Below are 18,568 nucleotides of genomic sequence, written 5' to 3' on the forward strand. Positions count from 1 at the left end.
TAAAATATACAATCCAGTGGTTTTAGTATATTCACAGAATTGTGCCACCATCACTGCAATCAATTTTAGAGCATTTCATTATCCCAGAAAGAAACTCCATACCCATTACCAGTCTTTCCTCATTTCCGCTCCACACCCCCAGCCCCAGGCAAATATTAGTTTACTTTCTGTCTCTGTAAATTTGTCTTTCTGGACATTTCATGTAACGGAATCATACAACAGGTGGTCTGGCTTCTTCCACTTAGTGTGTTTTCAAGGTTCATTCATTTTGTAACATGTATCAGTACTTCATTCTTTTATTTCCAAATCAAATTCCACAGCAGGGATGTACCAGTGTATGGATGCTTTGTCTATCAATCAATGGACATTGAGGTTTTTTCCACTTTTTTGACTATTATGAATTATGCTAGTGTGAAAATTCATGCACAAGCTTTTGTGAGGATATATGTTTTTACTCCTCTGGGATTATATCTGGGAGTGGAATTGCTGAGTCATATAACTCAGTGTTTGACCTATTGAGAAACTGCCAGGTTGTTTTCCAAAATGGCTCCACCATTTTACAATCTCATCAGCGGTATATGAGGTGTCCAATTTCTTCACATCCTTATGAATACTTGTCATTTTGTCCTTTTTTATTGTACCCATCTTAGTGCTCATTGTGGTTTTGGTTTGCATTTTCCTGATGGCTAATGTTGTTGAGCATCTTTTCATGTGCTTGTTGGCCTTTTGTATCTCTTCTTTAGCAAGCTGTTCAGATCCTTTACCCACTTGTAATTGGTTTGTCTTTTATTATATATTCTAGAAGCAAGTCCCTTTTCAAATATGTGATTTGCAAATATTTTTTCCCCATTCTGTAGATTGTTGTTTTACTTTCTTGATGGTGCCCCTCGCAGCACAAAAGCTATTGTTTTTCCATCCATTCTTCCATTCTCTTTTAATTGGTATATTTAGATCATTCACAGTTAAAGTAATTGTTGATATTAGGTTAATATCTACCATGTTTACTGTTTGCAATTGTCCTCCCCCCACCTTTTCTACCTTCTCTGATTATAATGGAGCCTTTTAGATATTTTCATCTTATCTTCTCATTTAGCATATCAATTATACTCATCATTGCCTCCCACCCTCCTTGCCTCTGATCTGCCACTGGCCTCTACCTCTTAGGATCCCATGGTTCCCATTGATTGTAGAGAAGGAGCCCAGGGCCATTGGAGAATCCCTTGAGCATCCACAGGATAGGGAGGGCAACCACCATGGAGCTCTTTGGGGATGATGTTGCACCTTGCCCAGGAATCTTCTTAACTTCTTGTTGAAGGGACTATTGGTAGGGGTAGCATAGCAGATTTCACATAACACGTCTCTCCAACATTTCCATTCTCCCAATTCCCACCTGACCACCAGTGGTGGCATCATTTAGGATCACATTAGAGATGCTAGTTCTTGGGCCCTGCTACATGCCTACTTCCTTAGAAACTCTGGGAGCAAGTCCAGAAATGGAGGTTTAAAAAACCCTCCAGGGCATTCAGTGCTTGCTAGAGCTCCATAGGGATCAGGAAATTCCAGCAGGTTGGCCTTACCAGCTATGGTTTTTGTTCATTCTTGATGTTGGCTAGACAGTCTCATAGATGGTAAACACCTCCTAGGTATTTGAGTTACACATGAAATACTCTGATGGTGGGGAAAGCACCCATGTCCTCAAATTTGGCCAGACCTGGGCTATTACATTATATCCCCCTTCTTTGCACATTCATCTAACTTACTCCAACACATAGTCCAGGCTCCTGCAGGACATACTAGCCCTCTTCTCTGAGAGCAGATGATGGACCTCTAGAACCCGGCTCATTTTATGGGCCTGGAAAGTGAGGAATGTAGGCTGGGTCATGAGGAAAAAGGACAGTGGCCTAGTAGCAGCCATTGGAAGGCTTTTTCACAGAGGTCTTGTCCCTCATATGTGGCCAGAGAGTTGATGAAGACAAAAGAGTTCAGAGTTCTCTGTTGTAGCCCATGTCTGCCTGTGTCTAATGGGCCCACTTTTCCCCCAACTTTCCTAATTTTAAGAGACCTAGAACTGTCAAACATTTCAACACCTTTCTGACTCTAAAACCTTAAAATCACACTCTGGGGGCTGTCGTCGGGGCCCTCTAGTTGTGAATGTGTTCTTAATTGATTGTTTTTAGCTTATTTCTCTTTTTTTCCTATATAGGCTCTGTAGGGCCACATGCAGAATCTACCTGACCTTACAACCTTTGCAGTCGCTGTTGCCACACCCGTGTTCTCCCAGTGCCTCACCCTCCTTCTGTACTTCATTCCCAGGTATCATTATGTGTAATCAAGAATGCTCTGGTTTTGCATATAATCCGAATGCTGTGGATTACTTTTATTCACACACACACCCCTGCCCTCAGCAAGGGGATGATCCCAGTGCTCTCAGAATATATGCACAACCCAATTCCAGAGTCCAAGTTTGAGGATTTTTTTTTTTTTTTTTTGAGGATTTATTTTAAGATTACTTCTAGTATAGGCAGCCTAGGTGGCTCAGCAGTTTAGCGCTGCCCTCGGCCCAGGGCGTGATCCTGGAGACCCCGGGATCGAGTCCTGCATCAGGCTCCCTGCATGGAGCCTGCTTCTCCCTCTGCCTGTGTCTCTGCCTCTCTTTCTCTGTGTCTCTCATGAGTAAATAAATAAAATCTTAAAAAAAAAAAAAAAAAAAAAAGATTACTTCTAGTAACAATGAGTTTATATGTCAGGGTCTCAATAAGAAAGGTAGGACACAGTCAACTTAGGGTACTTTGAGGAGGATTAGTAAGTTTTTCAAAGGTGTGTACATTGTTCCAAGAAACCACTACAGATTATTAATAGAACTTTTTCCATCCCATAGCCCCCATAGAATAAAGAGAGGAGACACTGTGTTGACAAGGTGCCCTAAGAAGAGCAGTGGCCTTCAGGGAGAGATACAGCTAGTCTGACCTAACCCTGTAGGGAGGATCAGGGGAGTAAATAGGCCACCTTCACCCTCTACCCTCCCTTTGATCTTTTCCCAAGGTAGTTCATTACCAAACCCAACCCATGGCCTGAGGGCAAAGGAACCCACTGATGAAGTCCATATTCCTAGGGCAGAGAGCCAGGTGGAGGAAGTTGATTTAAGTACTTACCCTAGCTCAAGTTTGTTTTTGTGTTTGATGAAAAGTAGGAATGTAATTTTTTTCTCCATAGGAATTTCCCAGCATCATCAGGTGATAAGTCCTTCCTTTCACCCTTGGTATTCCATTGTCAAACAAGCTCCAAATTTGCACAGGTTTTGTCACTCTTTTGTTCCGTGGGCTAATTTTTTTGCCTCTGACACAATGCCTCCCAAACTTTAGTACTGTAGCTTTATAATAAGGCTTGATATCTTGTAGAGTAAGTATTATTCTTTTTCAGGAGTATCTAGACTATGCTTGGCCCTTTGTTCTTTCATATTAACTTCTTATTTTAAGATTTTATTTATTTATTCATGAGAGACAGAGAGAGAGAGAGAGAGAGAGAGAGAGAGATACAGAGACACAGGCAGAGGGAGAAGCATGCTCCATGCAGGGAGCCTGGGAGCCTGACGTGGGACTTGATCCCGGGTCTCCAGGATCACACCCTGGGCTGTAGGCGGTGCTAAACTGCTGTGCCACTGGGGCTGCCCCTTTCATATTAACTTTGAGACAATTTGACAAGTTCCACAAAACAAAAGCTCTGTCAGAAATTTGACTTAAATGTTATTTAATATATAAATCTATTTGATATATCTGTTATATCTTTGTGATATGAGGTCTTCATATCCATGAGTATGGTATATTTATTTAAGTCTCCTCTTTAATATCTGTTAGTAAAGCTTAATAATTTACTATATATAGGACTTATACATTTTTGTTAAATGTATAGGTATCTTAAGCTTTCTAACAGTTGTTGCTAGTGATGAGGGAGTAGAGGACTAACTGAGGACAAAACATGAACCTGGGGCAGCACATTGACAAGTCCTTGAAACAGGCAGAGTGACATTACTCTATGGACTGAACTGCCTCAATGTTAATACTTTGCTGAGGGCAAAAGGCAATCTTAGCCAGATTCCCAGGATTCTGTAAGCCTACTTTAATGTATACAGATTCCTTAAAAATTTTTCTTTATCTCTACCCACCAAAATACATGTTGGCAATCATCCCCCAAGCACATGGCCCACTGACATACATCTGAAGGTCTCATGGCTCAGGTTTTATTAGCCTGTTATAAGTGACCTTTTCCCAAAAATAGCTAGCCCCCTCAAGGGTCCTGGAAACCTTGCTTCCAAAATTACTTAGAGAGTACTGTATCCCCAAACCCTTCCAAACTCCCAGGTGTATAATCAGCCATTCCTCACAGGCCTGGTGCAGCAGCTCTTCCTGCCCATGGGTCCTGTCCCTGGGCTGTAATAAAACCACCATTTTGCACCAAGGACATCTCAAGAATTCTTTCTTGGTCGTTGACTCTGGACTTCACCCCACCAAACCTTACCTATATTCCAAAACTTCATCTCTGGTATAGAAATGCAATGGATTGTTTTTAATATTGGCTTATAACCAGCCACCCTGCTATAAACATTCTTATCTTTTCTAATAACTTGTCTATAGATGTTATGATTTCCTATATAGTATTTTCACCGATGAATAATGTTAGCTTTATTTCTTCCTGAGCAATATTTAAGCTAATTATTTAGTTACTGCTGATGGTGCTGGTTAGGACCTTCAGTATAATCAGCAATAAAAGCATTGCTTGTAGATAACATTCTTGATTTTATAGGGAATGCTTTCAGTATTTCCCTTTTGAGATTCATATTTTCTATTTGATTTTTATATAGATAAGTCTTTAATAGGTTAATGAAATTCCCTTCTCTTTCTACTTGCTAAGAGTTTTTCACTAGATGGGCTTTTAATTTTATCAAAAACTGTTCCTATATTTCTAATTTGTTAATGTAGTTAATTACATTCATTGACTTTTCTAGTATCAAAATACCCTTGCATTTCTGGAATAAACTCAATTTGGTCATGGTGGATTATCTTCTTTACTTACTGCTGAATTTGGTTTTCTAATATTCTAGTTAGGAGTTTTGCTTTTATATTTATGAGTAAAATGGGCTTATAATCTTTTCTTATACTGTCCTTGTCTTGTTTAATATTAAGGATAATCTGGCCTCATCAGATTTTACTGTTTCTATTCTCTGGAAGAGTTTCTGCAAGATTGGGATTATCTACACCTTGACATTTTGGTAGAGTTTACCTGTAAAACATGTCTAGGCCTGTTTTGTGAGAAAGAAAAAAAGATGTTCAACTAGTGCTCCAGTGTCTTTAATGGAAAGTCTGATTAATCCCATAAACATTTCTTCTTTGGTTAGTTTTCATAAATTATATTTTCTAAGGATCTGTTCATGTTGTCTAAGTTTTCAAATTTGTTAGCTTAACATCAATAGTGCTTCCTTAGTATTTTTAAATTTTCTGCTTTATCAGTAGTTGTATCTCTGTTTTTATTTTATAATATTACTTCTTTGTGTCTAATTTTTTAAATCAGTGTTGCCATGGGGCTGCCTATCTTGCTACATTTTTAAAGAACTGCTTTGGCTTTGTTTAGTCTTATCATAAACTTATTTTCTATTTCATAGAGTTCTCCTAACCTTATTATCTTTTTTCTTCTCTGGTTTATTTATTTATTTATTTTACTTTTTTGTAAGACAATCTCATGAATGTTCAGCATGTCTACTCCTAATATGAACACCTAAGATTGACACTTCCCTTCTAGTTTCATGGTCATTAATGCTCATGAGTTGTCATATATAGTGTTTTCACTCATTAGGTTTTGTGTATTTTTAAATTTCCAATATGATGCTTTATTTGACCTATGAGTTATGTATACATGTGTTTGTTAATTTCCAAATGTGTGAGATTTTTAAATTCCTCTTTGTATTATGGACTTCTTACTTAATCACACAATGATTAGAGACCTATGCTGTCCTGGAAACCAGTTCTTTGATACTCTGAAGAAATCGGTTATTTGCTTTAGACCTGTCAGGTTTTTAAAATGTCCTGTGTATCTGGAGAATAGTATCATCCTCTGATGTTAAGTGCAGAGTTCTAAGTCTGCCAGAGGACATCTCTGGATAGAGCGGCTCAGATCTCGTTCACCACCATTGACATTTTGTCTGTGTGACCCTCTGTGCCTTATGGCCTCTGGAGTCCAACGACTTGTTAAGGAAGAGCAGGTATTTGGGCTCCCTGGAGAATGAGGGAAACAGTAGGTGGAGGGCCTAGACAGAGGGAGTAACATAAATACTGGTGAGAAAAGGGAGTGGCGTAGCCTCTGGGGAGAAAGCCAGAGGGTAGGGAGGTGCCTGGGGCAAGGACTGGAGACCTTAGGAAAGGCTGTTCTTTAGCAAAGAGGCAGGAGAGAATTGTCTGAGGGGTGAAGACAGAAAGGAGAAGCCTGCGTGGTTTGAGCTGTGTGACCCTGATGTGGTAATGGTATAACTGAGTGATAAGGATGTCCTCATCCATGCCTGGGGATTGGAAAAACAAAGGTGACCAAAGGTGAAGGGACAAGCAATGTGGGGTTCTAATGAGAGCATGGTTGAGACAGCTACCCCAAAGGCCCAGGACCAGCTAGGGCAGGATGGACCAAGAATCCAGAGTGCTCAAGGTCATGATAAATGGGAGGGGAGAATGGTGAGGGAGGAGACTGGAGTCTAGGGGCCTGCCTGGAGCCATGCTCATGGTTGCTTAAATGGAGCGGGGGCAGCAGGGAGAAGATAAGGGTACTCAGGAATTTTGAGGCCAGGGCATTAGGTCATTTACCTGGGTGTCAAAGTCATGTGTTGGTGGCAAAATGGTGACAAAGGAGGAGGGTGAGCTCCTGGATAATGGTAATAAGGAGTATGACAAAGGACAAGAGTGGTGATAGCAGGTGGTGTGTGGGCTTGGGAAGAAGAAACACAGGGCTTGAAAGCTTGGAGATATCCTTTCCTGGAAGGATGAGCATGGCCACAGAACTTACCATCCAGCCCAGACGTTTCTAAGAGTGAAAATAAGAGCCATAATACTTATACAGGAAAACAAGGGTGAGAAAAACTGGACACATTCTATTTATTAGGAAAAGTTATCAGATAAGAGTTTTCAACCAAGACAAGAGTGTATAAGCAAATACCAAAGGGGGTATAAAAGAGTTTTATATTTGTTTGTTTGAGGCCTTTTTATTTTTTATTTTTTTTAATTAATTAGTTAATTTATTTATGATAGTCACAGAGAGAGAAAGAGAGAGAGGCAGAGACACAGGCAGAGGGAGAAGCAGGCTCCATGCACCGGGAGCCCGATGTGGGATTCAATCCCGGATCTCCAGGATCGCGCCCTGGGCCAAAGGCAGGCGCCAAACCGCTGCGCCACCCAGGGATCCCTTTGAGGCCTTTAAAAAAAAAAAAAAATGCCTGTGGTAAAATACACACAGCATAAGATTTACCTCTTCACCATTATTCAGTGTATAGCTCAGTGGCATTAATTACATTCACACTGTTGTGCATCCATCACCACCATCCATCTCCAGAACTCTTGATCTTGCAAAACTGAAATTTTTTATTTAGCACTAACTCTCATCACCCCAGCCTCTGGCAACCACCATTCTACTTTCTATCTTTACGAGTTTGACTACTCTAGGTGCTTCATTCAGGTGGAATCATAGTATTTGTCTTTTATGACTGGCTCATTTCACTTACGTCATGTTCTCAGAGTTCGTCCATGTTGTAGCAGATTCAGAATTTCCTTCTTTTTTAAGGCTAAATAATACTCTGTTGTATGTATATATCACATTTTGGCTATTGATTTATCTGTCAATGAACACTTGTTGCTTCCACCTTTTGCTATTGGGAATAAAGCTGCTATGAACATGGGTGTACATAGATCTCTTTGAGATCCTGCTTCCAGTTCTTTGGGGGCATATACTCAGAAGTGGAATTGCCAGATCATGTGGTAAACTTATGTTTGCCTCTTTTGAAGAACCACATTGCTGTACCGTTTTATATTCCCACCAGCAGCACAGGGTTCTAATTTCTCCACATCCTTCCCAACACATGTTTTCTGTTTTGGGGGGATAGTAGCCATCCTAAGATGTATGACATGGTATTTAACCTAATTTCCCTAATGGTTAGCAATGTTGAACATATATTTATGGGTTTATTAGCCATCTGTATGTCTTCTTTGGGGAAATATCCATTCAAATCATTTGCCCATTTTTAGATTACTGTAGTTGTAGGAGTTCTTTATGTACTATTGATATTAACCCTTTTCAGATATATGATTTGCAAATATTTTTTCCATTCCGTTTTTACAATTTTTTAGATAATAGCAATCTCCATAGGTTCAGTGGGAGGAGCTAATAGTGGAGCTTGGTGAAGTGAGGCAATTTGGAGATGGTGGGTGGGAGAGGTGACTCACATATGGGTAGCTGGAGTGAGGGAAGTCAGGCTGTTACATTGGACGGGCAGAAGAGATGGCTGGCTGGCTGAGCACCTAGTCGGTCTGGGGGATCCCAAGCATGCTGATATGACTTGCAGGCCAATTATGCTCTCAGATCTCTGGATGCTGATAGCAAGTTAGAGACGGTTTCTTTGACTTGGATCAAGACAACCTCTCAAACAATTTGAATTTTAGGTTTTTTTTTCCCCCTATCTTTTCTTCTATTCCAATGCCTTTCTCCTTGGCTAGGAAAAGCCACATACACAACTATTCTGTTTGAGTATGTGGCATGCAGAACCACAGCAGCAGAACTGCCAGTAGTAAATAGCCAAGTGCATCAAAGAATTCTTGAGAAAAGATTACATGGGTTTGTCGGGGGTAATCAAATGAAATGGAAGGCAATTTGTTCTTTTTCAAGTAAGACGGAGATATAGGAATTATGTAGAAGCTGACAGAAATATACGAAAAGCAGCTAAACTTAGCCTGGGTTTGGAAAAGAAAGAGGTTAGAAAGGTGATGTGCTGAGTAATTAGACCCATCCTCGAGAAATCCGAGTGATCATTTGGCAAAATTTGTGTCTATACTTGTCACTGGGGAGAAATAGAACAGAAGTCTTCAAAAGGAGGCTGCTGACCGTGAACTCTAGAACTTTTGGTGCTTATGAAACACACTGTGGGCTGCTGGAATCTGTTTCTGGCAGAGCAGAGACTCTGAGGGGGGAATGGGTCATGAAATGCACAGGAGGGCATGGTCCCTGGAAATGGATGATGGTCCATAGATGGGTGAGACACCATTAGCCAGGAGCCTTGCTGAGGGTGACGTTGAGGGTGCTCCAGGTCACTTGGTGATCCAGGGAAAAGTAGCCCCCCGCCCCCAGGTGTATTTTATATTGACTAGAATGTTTTTAGAAAGTTGGATAGCTCTCGACATTTAAACTTTGAGAGATTTCAGATAGGAATTTGAATTTCTAGCTTCTCTTGAAAAACAGGAAGAACAGGCCCTTTCCCTACAGGGCCACAGGCAGGGCAAGGGGGAAAGTGACCACAGAGTGCTGGTGTCCTTCCTGTTGGGTTTCATGACACACATTCCCTCTGCCACACCCTAGCTCAACCTCCCAGCAACACCTGGTAGAAATAGTGTTGCGTGAGGGTAGGGGAACACAGTGGGAATTTGCTGGTCATTCCCTGGGAGGGAGTGGATAGCAGCCCAGCCATGTCAGGTCTGTTCACCCAGCTCATGAAGAGTAGCCGCTAAGCCCTCTGAGAGCAGGTGTGTAGCCATTGCATTTCGAGTCACCCCCAAAATTGCTGGATCTAGTTCGACCTGTCAAGGGGATGTGTCCTCTGAGTATCTGTAGGTGAAGGTATGCATTGAAATACCAGTTCTCAGCTTTAGTAAGTGGTAACCATAAATCAGACAGAAGCTCACAGTACCTAATGAGTACATCTCTCACTTGAAGTGAATTTATCTTTGCAGACTTGGGTACATGAGTGATGATATAAGGCACGAATTCATTTTACAGAATCAGGAGTCTAGAACCTAAGAAATGTGTCAGCCCGGAATCGACCATTTATTGGCAGCTGTGTTTTATAACAGCTGAGAAGAATGAAAGAGATGACAGGAGTTAGTTTTGGGGAACTGAAAGATCCAGTGGACTGGCAGATGTGGGACAGTATCCCGTGCCACGACACGGTGATAGGGGCTGCATGCGTGTGGTGCTGCGTCCCCACAGGCACGCATATTCTAGAGTGCCCAGAGCACCGTTCCCAATCCCACATACCCCCCAGGTACAGGCCTGCCAGCAAGGTGATACGATTCATGCTAGGACTGATAAAGAAGTCCACTTTCTTTTATTTTTAATTAGAATCAAGGGGCAGATGGGATTTGTTACTGAACCAACTTTGCACCTGGCTTTGTGGCAAGTGAGATGCACTCATGTTCTTTTCTTCTAGAAGTCATGGGAAAAGAGCTATCTGAATGACAGCTTGCCATGTGCTGGCCCCAGTTACCCTCCCAACAGCCATAGGGACAGGACACTTGTCCCCATTGCATGGAAAGGGAGTCAGAAGTGAAGAGAAAATAAGGTACCTGCCTAGGGCCTCTTCAGTGAAACAGAAGAGCTACAGTTCAGATCTGGGCCACCTGGCTGCAAAGCCCAAGAGGGCCACTTGGAGTCCCATCAGAGTGTCCCCTGCAGTCCATGCAAGGGGATGACTGGGGTTCCTTTGCCACCTGCTGACTTGGCCTTCCATCCTCACCTGTGGTGTCCTCCCTCTCTCTACTGGTCCCTGTCTTTCCTCGAAAGCCAGGTAGAAAATGTTTGCTCCACCAGCAGGACGCCAGCCATTCAGAATGCTGGTGCTTATTTCTATCTTATGATGCATTGCAGCAGGTCACTGCTCAGTTTGCCATCCAAGCACCAGCTGGGCAGAAAGTCTTCCTTTGGGTCTCCACCCCGTACCCCCCCGCCCCCCACCCCTGGCCATAGGGAACTCACTCCTATTGGCCTCTGGCCTGGAGGCAGGTCCTGCACTATATGTAAGAGCTGCTAGATCCCCCCACTCCCACCCCTGTGTCTAGAGTAGTGCCTGGCTCAAAAAGCTGCTCAGATACTTGCTGAGAGAATGAGGGGGTGAATGGGCAGCTGCCCAGCAGCCCATGTGGGCATCACTAGCAGTAAGTATACAGCAAGGTCACTGCAGAAAAGCTGGTACCATGGGTGGGTGGTGTGCATCCGGTCCCCCGTTCACAAGGCACTGTTGCATGCACTGTCTTAGGGAACGATGGGCGAAGGTGAGAGGGCAGCCTGGTGATGTTTTCTCTAACCTTCCTTCCAACAGTTACTCGTTGCCTGTGAATTAGCACTTCTGAAGTTTGACTTTGAATACAGAAGTTCTGTTGAAATTTTTTATTGCCAAATAGTCTATAAACCATAATGTGAGCATGAAAGGGAGAGGAAAGTGAATCCAGCCCCTCCCTTGAGTGAGGAGGAGCTGCGGCTGGTGAGGGGCCAGAGATGGGCCACCACCATCTGGGTTGCTTGATTCCTTAGCACAGTGGCTTGCTTGCTCCAGAAGCCCCAAATGCCACACTGAAAGGGCTAACCTGAAAATTATTGCACGAAGCCCTGTTTTTAGTTTACAAACCAGGATGTCCTGTGCAACCGGGAAGGGGTGTCCCTCAAGTGGTGTTTTGGTGAAATCATGACAGCTGCTTCATCAATAGCTTCTTCATTTTTAATCACTGGCTTGGGGTTGAGTCACAGAAGCCAAATGACAGAGCATGTTTCTCTTTACATCTGTTTTTAATTGGCATTATTGAGTTTGGGCACTAATGCAGTTCGACTAAAGTTTTCCATATCTTCATGTAACGTCAGCTGCCTGTCTCAGTAGGGCAGGCCTCTGAGAGGTCAGTCTAGGGGGGGTTAATATGTGGCCTGCCTGGTCAGCAGACCTTCAAGGCCATCCCGTAGGCTGGACATCTGGATAAGAGGAAGCTGGGGTGATGGGGGTCAGGTGAACTTGGCCAGTCTCCAAGAGCACTGTTGTCTCCTCTCTGGTATCCTTTTGCTCTGGAAGGGAAACCACATAATGGAGAGAGACACAGGAGGGGGATGCGCCACCTGGAGCCAAGAGTAGTTAGTAATTACAGCTGGGCAGCATAACTGGACTCTGCGGTCTGTTCTCTGCTCTTTGAGGCTGGCTGCACCTTCTCCCTGGTGCACCTCCAAATGCCTCTGTCATGGGAGCTGAGGTCCCCAGCACCCCGAGTCACATGGCAGAGGAGTCTCTTTTAGGACAGGTGGGGAGAGAATGTGCAATATTATATTTTTACTGTGGTAAAATATCGCTGGTAAAATTTGCCATCTTCATCGTCTTTAAGTGTGAGTTTGGTGTCATTAAATGCCTTCCCAGTCATGCAATCATCACCACCATCTATCTCCAGAACTTTCTCATCCTCCCAAATTGAAACTATAGCCAGTACACACTAACTCCCCCTTCCACATCCCTCAGTCCCTGGCCATGCCCATTCTACTTTCCATCTTTATGAACCTGACCACCCTAGGTGCCTCACCAAAGGGGAATCATACAATATTTGTTCTTTTGCGACTGGCTTGTGTCACTAAGCATAATGTCCTCGAGGTTCGCCCATATTGCACCATGTGTCAAAATCTCCTTGCCTTTGAACGCTGAATAATATTCCATGGTATGCACAGACCCCATTCATCCATTGATGGAAGCTTGGGTTGGTTCCTCCTCTTGACAATTGTGAACAGTGCTGATGTGTGCATGGGAGTGCAAATATCTATTCAAGTCCTTGCTTTCACTTCTTTGGGGTATAGGAGCTATTTATTTTTAAAGTGGAAAATTTGAAGATTAATTTCTCGAAAATCCTCCTTAATTTCCCTTAGGATAACTGCTCTCCAGTGAGAGTGTTTTAGATATTAAAGTTTGAATTTTAAATATATCTCTCATCAGGACAAAAATCCCTTTCTTTTTTTCCCCCCAAACCTTGCAGCCTTCTGACCTTCCTCAGTTAAGCATCCCCAAACAAGCCCAGTGCTGGCCTCTCTGGAGATATCCAGATGGACCCCACTTGGTTTCCTTGGGTGCTTAGTGTCGCTTTTCTCTTGGATCTTCTGCATTACCGGCCTGCCAGATGCACTGTGCGCTATCATTGGGGCCAAAGGTCACAGTCATGCTTTACTCCATTCACAAGCTGAGATGCTTTTTGCTGAATGCAAATCTAGGCATGTCCAGACCTGCTCTTCTGTGGTGCATTTTACAGATGAGGCTTTCTGAGGATAAGGCCATGGCTCATGTCTTGCATACCCAAAAAGAGAAAAATAGGCAGCGGGCCTCCTAAGAGTGAGGAAAGTTTAAGTCTAAACCCAATATCTGGGTCCCTCCATTGCAAGGACCATGAGCTCCCTGAGGCCTGTAGGCTTCACAGTGGTATTAACATTTTAAAATTAGTTTCTACCTCCCTGCTTCCTCCCTGTCATGGGATCCCTGCCTGGGCCCTGTGCGCATCAAGGGTACCTTTAGTAACTGAGACCAAACCTGCACAGAGCACTTAGTGGACAGCAGGGACACATGGAATGAACCTGTCCTCACTATCAGATCACCACACAGGTGGTAGGGAACAGCTTTGGGGGCTGGGGTGGGGAGCTGGGCCCTGGATACATGGAGAGCAGGCTAGGGGGCAGGGCTGGGTGGGCCTCTCAAACCTAGTGGTCATCTGCCCTCGAAACAAACCCCACTGGCCTCTTGTCTCTTTTGCGAAGTCGTGGGCCGGATGGGTTATCCTTTCATGGGAGAGAGGAAGGCCTGGTCCCAAGGGCCAACTCACCAAAAAGTCAGTTGTTGAAGTGATTCAGGTACTGTCTTCAGTTCCAGACTCTAAGTCCTTTAGGCTTTTTTTGGGAAAGTGTGGAGGGGATTCTTGTTACCTGGTTGTGTTGCAATTTAAATATTCTTTTTTGAAAATAGTGTAATAATCACGAGCTCTTAAAAACAGTTGGGAGTGCAGGATACAGCTTTTTCTCAGCCACTTGAGAGTACATCCCTGAGTTGACCTCATCACCCCTCAGCCTTCTGTGAGTCTTTCTTCATAAACAGGGCCAGTCTCTACAGAGCTGTGGCAGCATGGAAACCAGGGGACTGCAGATGCTCTTGCACCATCAGATCCACACACCTCAGTCGCTGTTGCCAACTGCCAAACAGTGGTCTTCACAGGAGAGCGTCCTGTTCAGAGTCAGGTGTTACACATTGCTGTTGGGACTCTTTCGTGGGGTCAGGCTGAGGGTGAGGAGGAGGGAGGTACTCACCTGGCACAAGCCATAAGAGACAGACGCCAGAAGAAAACTCAATAATCAAGGTAAATAACATTTTAATGCGATTTTTAAAAATTTGAAATGAATGAAATCCACAGTGACCAGAATGTCAGAAATTTAAATAAAGGTAGGCTCAGCATGACTGATTTTTCCTTGGCCTTGGGCTCCAGTATGGCTTCACACAACACCATTCCTTCCTATGTGGTTCTAGAGTGGTTCCTCAACATTCTCTTAACTTTTGTGGCCTTGACACTTGCCAGTGGCAGGCCAGCTGTATTGTGGAAGGTCCTTCCATTGGGGGTTTGTCTGCTGTTTGCTCACAGTGAGGTTCGGGTTCTGCACTTTGGGCAAGAGTCTCACAGGAGTGACACTGGGTTCTCACTGTGTCCAACCCCATGGCCCCCGTTTCAACTTGCCTCATTGCTGGTGGTATGCTTGTGGATCACTTGGTTAAGGGGCTTTGTCTGCCTGTCAAGTTTCTCTTTTCCCCTTGACAAATTAGTAAATAAGGGATTATTACTTTAAGACTATGTAAAAATAATTGATTCAGGGGCACCTGAGTGGCCCAGTCAGTTAAGCATCTGTCTTTGGCTCAGGTCATGATCTCAGGGTCCTGGGATCAAGGCCTGTGTCAAGCTCCATGCTCAGTGGGGAGTCTGCTGCTTCCTCTCCCTCTGCCTGCTGCTCCCCCTGCTTGTAGTTTCTCACTCAAATAAACAAATAAAATCTTAAAAAAATAAAAATAAATATAAATAGCCAATTTGTATACTGCTTGGGATTTGTTATTAAGTATACCTGTATAGACTCATGGTTTCCTATTTTATTCTTGGATTGTAACCTACCAGAGTGATTATTTATTTTTTATTATTACTGGTAATTATTTATTACCAGTTGATTCTCAACTGGCCCTCTGATTTGGCCTGTGGGGGCCTTTCAAGTCTGGCTTCTGTGTATGACTGATATGTCTCTAGAGTTCTTCGAACTGTTTCTTGCTCTCTTCCCAAACATGGTATTACAGACTCCACTTGCACTTTCCCTGCCCTAACTCTGGAGTCAGCCATTTCTCCTGGTTCCTTTTAGTAGAAATGGTATTTAGAAGCCACGACCCAGGCTCTGGGTGGGTTCACTGTTGTTGTGTGCTGCTGCTCACAGGCCTGTCCAGTAGGGAGAGATGGGTGTGTGTGTGTGTGTGTGTGTGTGTGTGTGTGTGTGTATCTAGCTATCTATCTAGATATCTATCTTGAAAACTAAATTCACATGGCTATCCAATTCCAATCCAACACCACAGAGTTCTTTCCAGTTTTCTTCTCCCAACAGTGAGAAATTGATCCCAGTGCCCCAGCGTGTTAATAACTATATTTGATCCTTCTCCTTGTGGGGAACCAGTATTCCATGTGTTTCTGTCTACATCTCACCGTGTGGGACATACTTCTCACCCACACTTAGGCTCTGATACCCAGACGGGGCTGCCTCCTCCCAGCGTGGACAACCTCCCCTGCCACCTGCTCTGGGCTGCCTCCTTCCATGCCCTCCCCACACACACCAGAAGCCGTGCTGTGCCCACATGGCTTTAGGATTGAATTTTTTCAAGGAGGATGAGTCTTACTTCTTATTTTTCAGTCAAAATGAAACACAAATAAATACAAAAGGGAAGGTTGGGTTTAGAAATCTAGTAACCTGACTAATTCCAGACAGCCATAAAGAAACCTTTCAACAGTGAATGTTTTCAAAGGAAGATCTTCAAAGTCAAGATTGTTGAGTTTCCAGATGTCTGTTTGTGGACGTTAAAGATATAGGTTGAGACCAAATATAGAAATGAAACCTCCTCATAGGAGGCCAGACCACTTGGTTTGGCAACTTCAGGGAAAAGAAGTGAAGGTCGCTAAGTCAAAATTAATGATTTTTCAGGAATTTGTAGGAAGTCGAGCAGCTTAATTGCAGGCTCTGGGTGGATATGTGTTGAAGAAAGCAATTTTAGGAGACTAGGAAATTGTGCAATAATCTTAACTTGGGTCAGAATTGTAATTATTGCAGTAACAGAATGTTGCTAAGTGTATATGTGACTGAAATGGGAAACAGGGTTTTCTTTTTCTTTCTTTCTTTCTTTCTTTTTTTTTTATGCTTTAAAAAATAACAACAAAACGTCCATTCTCCCTCTCTGGACTTCCTTAATTATAAATACTAGGTAACTCAGTGCTGGCTAAATATAGGTTCACTAGCCATCTATATTTATAACTTTCTTCAGGTAGGAGTCACCAGAGCAAGACAGAATTAATTTGGTGTGTAGGTTTTTATAGGCTTTAATTAGTTATGTTTTTCTTAAGCAGACCAAGTGAGATCAGTAATATTATATAACTGAACTCTGACGTCCATGGCTTTTAAACATAGACTCTTCTCCCCAAAGCCAAAGGCCCCTGGAAGATGCCAGCCGTGAGAACCAGCAGCTCCAGGAGCAGGCATGCTGCAGCTGCTAACTGACAGGACTTGAAACATCTGTTCCAGCCAAGGGCAGGTTTTGCAAGTGATAAAGTGAAGACTTTTTTTTTTTTTTTTTTTTGCACAGTCAGAAGTCTCATCTCCAGCTCATTCATTTCTGAGACCTTGAATTGTGACATTTCGTGGCTGCTTATCAGCTGTTCCTGTGAGGCAGATTTAACTGTGCGAGCCTGGAGAGGTGGGGTGGCATTTTTGTGCACTGACCAAAGCATGCACTTAGTCAACACCCCAGCACCCCTTCATTCTCCGCCCCCCCAGGCCAGCTTGCTGACTTGAGGCTTAGGGAACTGACTGCACCTGCATCTGAGGTCACATTCATTGGCAGGCCGAGTGGGCGGGTGGACCTTTGGAACCCTCCGATGTCATTTGGGGTGGATTTGGCATGCTCGTCAGTGACTCTGCTGCAAATCAAATGTAATAGATTAGATGGGGCTCTTCTCCACCCTGCCTTAGGAGCTGCAAAAAATGACAAGTCATCTTTTTCGTCAGGAAGGCAGTGTGCACCCTAGCTGCCAGCACCCACAGATCCCTCAGACCTCACACCTGCCCTATATTAGCAGGGAGGTGATTGAAAGCTGGTTGTACTCAAATTTATAGGGGGAAAAAGAAACAGGACAAGAGAGGCTCTTCCTGTAAACATCCCCAGCCCAGGCCTCTCTCCCACTACACTTGGCTTCTGCCCCTTCCTTGTCTGGCTTTGTGAGCTGTTTACACTCATCCCACCTGTAGTCCCCGAGAGGCTTCCTCTCCAAGGCCGGTAGCTTGCCATGAGTGAAGGGTGCCAGGCCACTTGGATGGAGTGCAGTCATGCATGGCCTTCCTCGCTCTGCCTGCACCCTTGGCTGTGGAGCTCAGAGGAGCCGCTTGGGGCCCAGCCCAGGCCACACAGCTAGTAGATGGTCTGCCTGACTCTACAGCCTCAGGACTGTCCTGGGAAGGGGGCAGGACAGCAGTCACTGGGCTGGGAGGCACGGGGTCTTAGTTGGTCCCAGGGCACAATGGACAACTCTATGTAGGGGGAAAGAGGAAGATGTGTATGTCCTTCCCATGTCATTTGAAGTCTATTCATTTCCCTGAACATTTTTTGAGCTCCTGCCACCCTCCTTAGACTGCCAGGGCCTGAGGATTTATAGACAATTCCTGCCTTTGAGAGCTTACAGTGGAGGGAGAGGTGGGGTGGATTGTGATAGCAACCAGGGCAGACCTGGGCCTTGGAAGTCCAGGAGGGCTTCATGGAGGCAGTGATAGCTCAGGTGATGGTTACAAACAGAGTGGGAGGTGGTCTTATTGGTGTGAAGGGGCTGGCACAGGCAGGCTCTGAGGTGTGAGACAGCAAGTGACAACAGAGTCCCTCACACATAGTAGCATCGCTGGAGGATAGAGGTGACGCTAGCAGAGCCATGCCCTTGGCCAAAGAGGTGACATGGCCCAGTGGTGGAGATCTTTATGTGCCCTGTGAGGGGTTGAAACTTCATCCCCTAAGAGGAGGCAGAGTGAGGGGGGTGTTTACACAAGAATCACAGATAAATGGCTCTGAAGTACAACCGGGCAAGTCTTTGGTTTCCTCAAGGCCAGTAGCTTGCCATGAGTGATTGGAAGCTGGTTGTACTCAAATTTACAAGGGGGAAAAAGAAACAGGACCCACTTCCAGAGGGTTTGGCAATACTGGACACACGTGGAAGATGTGGGGCCATTCACCAAGACAAGGGACTCCTTGGGAGGAGGAGCAGATCTGGAAGATGAG

The 18,568-nt window shown here is 44.1% G+C and overlaps 1 protein-coding gene across 5 annotated transcripts in view; it reads left to right on the forward strand.

The window, feature by feature from the left end:
* PCSK6 (proprotein convertase subtilisin/kexin type 6) overlaps positions 1-18,568 on the forward strand; it is a 183,567-nt gene that overhangs the window by 21,792 nt on the left and 143,207 nt on the right. For 2 of the 5 annotated variants that reach the window (XM_072737114.1, XM_072737115.1), the window contains exon 1: positions 2,204-2,313. The exons of the other annotated variants lie outside the window; for them this stretch is intronic. The gene's annotated coding sequence lies outside the window, so the exon portion shown is untranslated. Of the gene's footprint in view, positions 1-2,203; positions 2,314-18,568 lie in introns of those variants that run through there. 5 annotated transcript variants of the gene reach the window in all.

This window comes from Vulpes vulpes, chromosome 14 (assembly GCF_048418805.1).
Source record: "Vulpes vulpes isolate BD-2025 chromosome 14, VulVul3, whole genome shotgun sequence".
NCBI lineage: Eukaryota > Metazoa > Chordata > Mammalia > Carnivora > Canidae > Vulpes > Vulpes vulpes.